Below are 11,039 nucleotides of genomic sequence, written 5' to 3'. Positions count from 1 at the left end.
AAGAAGCTTTTCTAACATAGCCGGATTAGTGAGGATGCACAACTAAGCACGGTCCTAAAAGTTCTATTTCAAACCTTCAAATTCAAAGCGAAATAATTTTTTTAAAGTTGTATAAAAATTCAATTTTAAAACAGGTTATATTAAAATTTTAGCTAACGTGTTTCAGTAAAGAGATTAAAATATGCTCATTAAACAAAATAAAGGTTAAAAATGATCAAGTTAAAAAGTTTAAGTTTGAAAGTTAAAATTTAACAGATTAGAAACGTGCAAGTGTGAGACGGTTAAGTTAAAGAAGTAAGTATTTGAAATTTACAAGTTTATAATTACTATCTCAAAGTAAAAAAAACAGTATTACTAATTGGCTCTAGTAAACCTCTTTGAAAAAAGATCTTGTATTGTCATTATCCATATGATTGTTTATATAAAAAACTAGCCTTTTTATTAAATATAATATTATTGTTTATATATTTTTTGATCGATGGTAGAAAAGAAAGCAAAAGAAAATTCTTCATTAATTTTTCAAGTATGAAATATCTGTAAGTTTAATCACTTAAAAATTAAAAAAACTACATAAAAAATTATTAAGTATCTGAAAAGTTAGTTTTGTGTTGTTACTACAAAAGTTAGTTTAATAAACAGTATGTAATTTTATGATTAAAATAAAGTACTATTAAAAAGAAAACAACTTGAATTTAATGTGATCGTTTTTGCTAACTTTCATTAAGTATATTATTATATTTATTTGTAATATAAAACTTTAGAATTATTTGAATTTTTTTTATAGGATTTTTTTTTAACTAATAAAAGTACAGTTACGATAACTTGTACTGTTAATAAAGTTTAATTAATCCTAATAAAAACTAAAGTAAATTTTTTTATAATTTTTGAATTTAGAAATATAAAGTAATTTTAACTTATAATGTAATAAATTTAATCAGAGATTGGCTTTTAAAGCGACGTGAAAATTAATCCAAACGTTAAGTATAATTTTATAATTTTTTTACAAAATATATTTTTTGGTCTAGTATTAAACTATTTAGTTAGGTTGAAGTGCGGCCAGTTTTTGCTTATTTTTAAGTTAAAATGTATCCTAAAGTATAGAGGAATTTTATTTCAAAATTAAAACTTGATTAAACTGTATAAAAAAACCTAAAACACCTCCTTATAAGGAAATTTTTGTCTTAACTCTAGTTTATGGTACAGTGTTCTTTAAAAATAGAAAACTTGGTTTGAACTCTAAATATTTTATATAGTTTTTTGTTTTTTACGTAAAATTAAGTTTGTCTTAGATCAATCCTATAACTTTGCTTTTTTTTGTAACCTAGAGCACATATATTGAAAAGGATTAAAAATAAACATAAATTTCCTATTTTTCTAAGTCAGACTTTGAGGTTTTTGAAAGCAATAATTTGAAGCCAACTACGTTTTATTTTTTGAAAATTTATCATTATAAAAATCGAAAACTCTACAATCTTGAGTTTTTAAATAATATTTTTTGCTTTTCGATTAACAATGTACTATGTTTAAGAAGTTGGTAAAAATAATAGTTAAAAAGAAGTATTTATCAGTTATTAAACTATTTTTGCCAACCTTTTTTTGACAAAAACTATAATTAACTTTACGATTAAAAAACAGCAAAAACTTGTTGCATTTAAACCTAGATAGCTTCTGAAATACTTTAAGCAAAATAGAAATAAAAAAAGAAATTAGTTTTATTGAACTATGTATAATTTTAGATTTGATTTTCAAGCAACCAAAAATGTTAATGCTCGATCCCCGTTTTCATTAAATGTGCTTTGATTCTATGAAGTGTTTAGAATTTTCTACTTTTCCACTAATAATTTTTAGCATATATTTTTAAAGATATTAAGATTCATTGTATTAATACAAGTTAACCAACGTATTTTCTATATGCACATATAAATTTTTAAAGTTTATTACTAGTGCATATAGAAATGCACTAACAACAAATTTACTATTACAATTTATAGCTTAATTAGTATAGAATAAAAATAAACCAAGCGTAAAAAACTATCATCAAAATAACAACAAGAAGTCTAAAAAAATATTTCCAATCTATTTTTACTGTTAACAAAGCTAAGTTTATAAATAAGAACAAAAAACTTCAATTTTAACTAAATATAAAAAGACACTTAAAAACAAAAATAAGTTAATTTTATAGGTTCTAAACAAAAAATCTTAATCACGCTATCGTTGTCTTTCCAGAGCTCTTACATGTATAAAAATATTTTTGTTGTTGAAATCTTAACCAAATGTTTTTTTTTCGCACAAATTATGACAATATATATCTAGTGCATCTGTATCTAAATTCAATGTAAATCTAGTTAAACGTATAACATATCTAAGATTATTTAGCAAGACCTTTCTTATGGTTTAAAAACAAGTTTAGTTTTTAACTTTAAAGTTTATTTATAATAAATTAGGTAAGCTGATTTTTAATTCTTTAATTTAAAACTATGAACTGTTTATCTAAATTAATTACTATTTAATTGAATTATTTCTTTGTTGCAGAATTTCAGAAAAAAAAAATTGATATTTGATATAATCACGTTGACATAAGGAGCTGTACAGCTAAAATAACTTTATTTTACAATACTCAATAGTAAACTATGAAAATTATCATATTAACATTTAATTTGTGTTTGAGTTTTATAACAAACTCCGATATTCCAATAAAAATACAATCAAGTATTCGTATAAAAGTGGTAAATGTGAGCTAAGACGTATAATATTTGTTTTGAAAAGCAGTAAAATGTTTAATTGTTTATTTTGCTTCAAGACTTTGTGTGTTCAGTGTTTTATTAAATCACCTTAGGAATGCGGGCTAAATTAAAAAGAAGTTTTGTTTCACTGCTAAGTAAACAAGTTTTAAGCCAGGTAATAAACTTGTTTTTGGAGTCTTAAGAAAATTTTATAGTCTATTAAAATTGTATTTTATACTTACATTTGTTTGTATTAATTGGTGTTTTTTTTTGATATAACTTTTTTATACTCTCATTTGTAAATTAGAAAAGTTATTATCTCTCTTTTTTTTCAAAACGAATACTTTAAAATACCATCTTAATTTCACAATTTTTATGTTATACAATTTATTATGTAATTAGCCTATTGCAATTTGGAATAAAACTTTTTAATTATGTGTTAACTTACAAAACTATTTAAGCACTTTTAATGATTAGTAAAGTATTATATGGTTTAAAAAATATATTTGTATTTAAAATTTTGATAATATTTTATTGGATTTATCTTTAATCAATATATTTACTTTTACTGTTTACCGAACGTCAAAAAAATAAGCGCCCAAAATGTTTGGTTTAAGGATATGGTGTACGAAAAAACCTATTGGTTATCGGGCCAAACATCCCGGACAGAGTTTATTGTTTATTTTACGAATAAAAAAGACAAAAAACATCCACTAAAAGTTTAACAAATGTGTTTAATTTAGTGTTGTAAGTTTTTTTTGTGTATTTATAGCTTTAACATAAAAGTATTAAAGTTAGTTTTTTGTTTTGGTCATAACAATATTCATATAGCTTTCAAAAACTATATTTGTATGTCAAATAAGACTAATGTGTACATATTTGTTTTCCTAATCACTCTGTTTTAAAACCAACAGACAAACTTTCTTTCAACTAAACTTTGATTGTTATAGATTTTAAAATACATATTACGATGCACTAAAGCTGAGCTGAAAACATATATTCTTAATTACTAATTATTTGCTCCTAAAACTTTATCTTTGCGTTTTTACCATATTTTTGTTTCAAAATAATAATGTTTCTGATTACTACTAGGTTTTATAAAAACTAAAGTCTGTAAAAAAAGTTTTAAAAAGTGCGGCCCGGAAGTAACTTCTTCTAGAAAAAATATGCCCGTTACTTTTAAAAGACTGCCGACCCCTGTTATAGCAAAATATATTACAGTAAACACTTCTTAGCTTGTTTTTTAATAAATTCACACTTAGAAGCCACAAAAATATTTCCCTGAGTCAGAAACCTACAAGCGTTTTTATTCCTTTAAAATTCAATTCAATGTTAGGTTAGTTTTGTCGTTCCAATATACTAGAAGCCTTCTAGTAGAAGGTTCTTCGTAGCAGTACATGTTTTGCTGATTATTAAAGTTTTTAGTTAGTTTTGCGAAAATTGTTTTTATATACAAGTGACTTAAGTTTTCACAAAATAAAACTACGCAACGAATGGGAGTTAAAATTAGCTCACTTGTCAATAAGTAATATTAGTTAGTCAGCTTCTCTAACAATGTACTTTTTTAAATGCAACAACTAACTAATCGTCTCAAACAAAGTCATCAGGTAGAAATATTGCATGATTAGCCCCAATTTCAACAACGTGACTATTATTGTGAAAGACTGTTCACATTTAGTAAATATACTACATGAAATAGGTTTTAAAGTGAAATAAAGCAAATGATTAAATTCTTAAGTGTACATTTTTTATTAGCAAGATAATTCTGAAATTACCTTTCAAAAGTAAATTAAGGTTCAGTTTTTTTTTAAATTGATTTTGACTTTGTCTAAAGAGTTATAACAACTTAATGTTTTTTTTTTTTGTCTCGAAATATTAAGAACCAGTTCTAATAAACATTATGTAATAACAAAAAACAGTTGCAATGACTTCCAACGCACATTGCTTTTTTTAAAGTCTTAGAACTGGTTACATGACAGTTCAAATTCGGACAATTCAAATTCTTAAAAAAATATTTAAAAGACTTTATTTCAAAAAGTTATATAAATTTGAAAAAAATAAAAAATAAATATGTAGATCTTGTTAAAATCTAAAAGTCAATTTTTTTTTTGCAAAATCTTGAATATTTTTAAATATATTTTAAAATTACTAAAGATATCTATGTTCTTTATTTAATTTAAACCATATATCAAAAAATACTTAATTTTTTGCAAAAATAAAAAAATAGTTTTTAGATATTAATTGGACCTGCATATGTAATTTTTATATTTGACAAATATACATTAATAATTTATTGGTGGCCCATTCAATTTTTTTTAAAGAATTTGAGTTGTCGGAATTTGAATTGTCCGAATTTGAATAGTCTTGCACCCCTAAGAATTTAAGATAATATTGCGTTATGTTTGGTTTTATTAAAGTACTTAATTTCGATAAGTAAATATTAATCTCTTCACAAATTAATACTAAATAAATACTAAACTCACGTACAAATAATCTTTACAGTTTAATTTATTGAACGACAAAAAAGACGCTCAAAGTATATGGTTCTATATCTTGTGCACGAAGAAGCTTTCGGTTATAAACAATTTAAATTAAATATTCTAATACAACATGTTTATGTTAAAATAAGTAAAACTTACATTAGAAACAAATAAAGCTAAGTAACATTTTTCTAAGGTAAAACAGCTTAATTTAGTTCTTTTTTTTTAAGATTTTATATTGATTTGTTGTTAAAAATTTTGTTTTAAATTTCGTCATAAATTGCTTAGTTAAAGCGCAATAGGCGATTTAGTAAAATACTGATAGTAGTATCAAGTGTAGAAACTTAAACATAAATAATTTCAGCCATATTTTTAAATATTTATTATCAAATAAAACCTTAGGGCTAAGCAATTTTCAAAATTTAAAATAATTTTGTAGGTTATTACTTTACTAAGAAAATATGCTGTAACTTAAAAACGTTGTTAAATTTTTAGTTTTTAATTGAATAGGCTGAGTATCTTTAAAAGTTAAAAATTCAACTTACAACTTATCAGAAAACAGTACTGGATCCACAAAATTTGGATTCGCCTGGAACGGAATCTATTAAAAAAATTATAGTTCTGCCGGTACTGGGCCGATAAAAATAAAAATCGATTGTGGACTCGGTTGATCACTACTTTATAACTAAAATAACATTGATAAATAAAGTTAGTTTTGAAATCTTCAAAACTTCTTAAAGTTTCGAATTATGAAACAGCCTAACAGAGCTTTAGTAGTTACTAATATGTTTGTTATAACTAAGTAAAAGTTCTATACACTGCAAAAACTAAAATTTATTACACAACATTAGTGCTTACCAATATGTTTGTTATAACTATACAGGGACGTAGCTAGCTCAAAAAAGTTACGAATCTGCAAAAAAAAAATCAATAGTAACGTGTGATGACGTCATAACGGGAACAGAGTAGTTTTAACTACCTTTAATTTTATAAGAAAGTGTGCAGTTTTGTTAAAAGTTAAAACAATTGAATATTGAAGTATAATGAATAACTGAATACAAGGCAATTTGTACTGCTCTTGACCCCCTATAATTCTTAATGTGTTGCAACTTTTATGAATTCATAAAACCTTTCATTTAAAAAAAAATATTAATTAAGAATTTAATTTTACTAGTATTACTTTAATTAATAAATAATAATTAATAACTTTCTAAAATATATAACTTTGAAAACAGTTTCCCCAATTCAGAAAACATTTTCAAAAATTGTTGCTTTTATTAGATAAAAATTATAAACTTTAGGAGTTGAATAAAAAAAAAAAGAAATATAAAATAAAAAAGTTCACAACATTAGATAAAATTCAGATGCACAATTACTTTATTTTGTCAAAAATAATTCATAAAGTAAGGAAGAGTACACGTCTTTGTAAATGTTATTACTAGCTTTGGTAGCATAAAGATTTAAGCTGTTAAAAAGAATAAAACATTTTCTTACTAGAAAAAAATTGTTAAACAAAAGCTGTAAAAAAGAATCAAACTTTTTTTTTTACAAAAAAAACTTGTTTAATAAAACTTAGTTAAATAACTACAAACTTTGAATATTAAACATTATGACTTTTCAGATACAATGTAAAACATATAAATAAATTCAAACATAATGATTGTTAAACATAAAATGTATTAAATTTTTTGTTTACACTTGTTATCAATTAATATTACAACTATACATTTATTACAACAAATAGTATTAACTTATTCTTTTTTTTTATTGAAAAAGTTATGTAAAACTTATTTAAAAAAAACAGATACAATACATATTCTTGATACGTTTTAAGAAAAGATAAAATACAAAAACATCAACAATGCTTGTAGAAAAATAAAATTTACATTAATATTTAAAAATAAGTAGAAAGAAAAAATATATTTTACATAGTTGTCTGAAAACATCATTCAAAGAGCTTTTTCTTGAAGTACTTATCTGGAACTTTTTGTAACAAACTGAACTTCAGATTGATTGACTTTGTTAACAGTTTTGAGTTTCAATGGTACCAAGGGGGTGGTTTACTTTCAAATTATATTTGCAAAATTTTAACCTTAGAAAACTTTACTTTTAAACTTAGTTTTAAAAATCTGTAAAACAACTAAATTTGCTAAAATTCTTACATAGTGTACCAAGTTTACTGTAGTAATACAAATAAAACTCAAAAACTATTTTTCAAAATGTAAAGCTAAGTAGAAAATACAAATGTACGAATTTAATTTTTTGTAATTTTGTAAACTACTTAAAACTTGTTTTTATTAATATGAAAAAAAAAGAGGTAATGAAAAAACCTTTGAAAGTTAGGAATAAAACCAAAAACTCTAAAAAAATCTTCATATAATAAAACATTATGCATCGAAAACAAACTCATTGTAAACAAATTATATAAAAACACAAATAAAATTAACAACAGCTCTACCTTATGACCAACACCAATTCCAGGATTTTTTTGTTGAATTTTTCTTAAATAAAAACTAGCACTTAGCTCAGAAGAATAAAAATAAATAAATTAATAAAAGAAAATTACAAGACAGTATTTTTAAATTAAAACAGTATTTGCAATAAAAAATCTATAATTTGTTTATATTAATCTTGAAAAATAAAAACTTTAACTAATCTAAGCATTTATAAAATCTTTAAAACAAGTGTTAATTAAAAAATAAAGTTCTAAAATATAAAAATAAACTATAGTTTGTTTATACTATTCTTTAACAAATATTATATTATTGAGTTTTTCAGTTTGTCTTCTTTTTGCAAGCTATTTGTCTTTTTGTGTTATTTTTTGTGATTTAATAGATTCTAATCTTCTTGATAAAACTTCAGGAAATGATATTGTCATCACTGATTCAAAAGTTTTTCATTTTTGTATATTTGTCAACCACAGAGATTTAATCTTAAAACATTCAACTCAGAGAGTCAATTTGATTTAAAACAAAAGTTAATTATTCATGTTAGTTTATTTTGAGATTCATCTACTTTAAAATTCATCTTGTTATATATCTTCTATTTGTATTTGCTCTTTTTTAACACAAAAAATGTAAATTTTATAAAATGTTAAGTTCTTTTTGACTCGTTACAAACATTTCAATAGTACAAAATCCTCTCTTACACTTACTTTTTTTATTTTCTCACATCATTTAAACCAAATCTACAGCTTCCAAATTGATTTTTTTACAATACTTTGCTATTTGATAATAGATTTTTATACCAAGCTATTTGTATAAAATTTAGATGTATTCAATTTTTTGAATATTTATGACATTAAAAGTGCTAGTGATTCCGTAAATATGTAGAAATTATCCTCTCAGGAGTGCAAAACTAAGTATAAACGAATACTTAAAGCTATATAAACAAGGACTAAAAAGCTGAATAATCGAAAGAAAAGCAAGTTTTTTTCGCACAAATGTTTACGTTTCTGTAGATTTGCAGAAACGTACCAAGCTACGTGCCTGTAACTATATAAAAGTTCCATACACTGCAAATAACTAATTAATAAACGTATGTCATACAAAACGAAAAAAAACTGTAGTTATAGTAAGCATAATCTAACTATCTACATTGTTTTGCAATATAACAAATAAAATTCAATCATTTAGCTTGTTAAATTATTATACAAAAATTGTTATTAATTATTTTAAATAAAACAAATAAAGTCAATAGTAAATCAAAACTATAAAAAAATAAATAAAAAAAACAAAAACAATAAAGTGATTAAAGCTTAATGAAAAATTAAAAATTTTGATTTTCATAAACTTCTTTTTTGTATAAAGCCCACGTAAATAATACAAGAGTTTATAGTAGTTATGTTACTTGTGGTCAACTGCAGTTGTAAGTTTTTTTTTTTTTCATAACGTTGTGCAAACTAGATAAATTGATAGTACATACAGCAGTATATTAAGAACATTTAAAGTTAAACTCTTATTTCTAACCCACCTTACCCAAAATTTGTAGTATATTCCCTTGTATTACCCAGTTATGTAAATAAAAATTCAAAAAAAAAGAAGTGTAACTATTTATACCTTAATAAAACTAGTAAAACATTAGCTGATAGGAAGCGCCTTAGATCTGCAGCTGACACGTTACTGGCTGCTTTAAAAAAGTTCAACTTATTTGCTTTTAGGGCTTTCACCTAAAACTAAACTTATTTGTAGTAAACAATCTACAATCAAAGCTGAAATAAACTAAATCCTAAAAAAAAAGTTATTATTTTTTAGACTACAATTCTAACATATATTTTTTGATAAAAAAAATTGACATAGATATAAAAGTCCTGTTTAATTTTTTATTTATTTAAGGTATAAAAACATCAGAAGAAAAAGATATTAAAACTATATTTAAGTGCATTTGATTCTATTTGAATAAGACTAGTTAAAACCTATAACATAAACAACAGCACATTAACTTACTGAAGAGCAAATCGATGAATTCAAAAAGCCATTCTCATTGTATAAATAACTGTATATAATAATAAAAAAAATTTTGATATTAATTTTAATCGTAAATAATTTGATTAATATAAAATAGCTGTTTACAATAGTATTTTTTTTTTGAATTATTTTATAATACAGTTATGATAGACTAGTTAAACTTTTTTTTTTGTATAGTAATTATTAAATTGAGTTGGGCTCACTTTTTGGATTTCTACAAAATAAAGCACAAACTTTTATCTGATATTTTGAATGGTGTAATTTTTATTGTACTTTAAAATGATTTTTCAATAATAAACATAATTTAATAATGGTAGACAAACATTGGACTTACTCTCCCCTACAATGATATTAATAGTCTGGGAAGTCAAAAACAATTTTAGAACAGTGGTAGGATGCAAATGTTATTTTAAAAGTAATTCATATAACCTTGTATATTATTAAAAAATTTGAATCACTAAATTATAGTTTTTATTCAATTTTTAATCATTTACTTAACATTTTTATAATTCTAAATTTTTACAATATTTAGAATTTTTGAACTCAGTTTGTTTTTGTTTTGAGATAAAGTTTTTTTGAAAACTGATGTTTTTTGTTTTGAAAACTGATGTTTTTTGTTTTAAAAACAGTTTTTTTAATATTTAAATTAATTAAAGACTAAAAGTATTTTAAACTATTTATTTAATATTGTTCTAAAAATTCAAGCTATTTAGCTTAAAAAGTACAATAATCTCTAGTAACAATTTTAATTTCTAAGAAAATTGACACTAAAAATGAATTTTATGCAATAGATTTACATTAATTTTTTTTAATCAAAAATTAATATATTTCAAAATTTTATTGAAATTTTACGTTTTATAAGAACTGGCTATAGTTCATACTTTTAGCTTTTGTATAAAAGCAAATTTTAGTTTCTGTAAAAATAAAACATACACTTTATACCTATGTTCTTTAATAGTTTTTAACCAGTTTAAAAGCTGGCACTATCATACTTGTTAAATAATTTGAAACAGTCTATTGATATCAAATATTTTAGGAAAAACTGTTTAAATAACTTTCGCATTTTTTTGATTATTTAATTTAGCATCTCAAGTTTGCAAAAAAAAAAACTTTGAAGTTAAACTAAAAAAAAAGTGTGCATAACTTTAAACTGAAATTGAAATGATATTGATATACATTTACTACAAAAGTAGTACTTGGGTTTTCAATGAAATTACACAGAAAATTTATTTAAAAAAGATAAATAAATGTAATAAATTAAAAAATAACTCTTTTGTTAATGAACTAGAACTAATTAACAATTTTATATAATAAATTTTGATTTTGTAAATAAATCAAGTTAATGAAATATTTGCATATTTCAGCAGAAA

Source organism: Thalia democratica, chromosome 8 (genome assembly GCF_965202585.1).
Source record: "Thalia democratica chromosome 8, ktThaDemo2.hap1.1, whole genome shotgun sequence".
Taxonomy (NCBI): domain Eukaryota; kingdom Metazoa; phylum Chordata; class Thaliacea; order Salpida; family Salpidae; genus Thalia; species Thalia democratica.
This window is presented reverse-complemented; position numbering follows the sequence as displayed.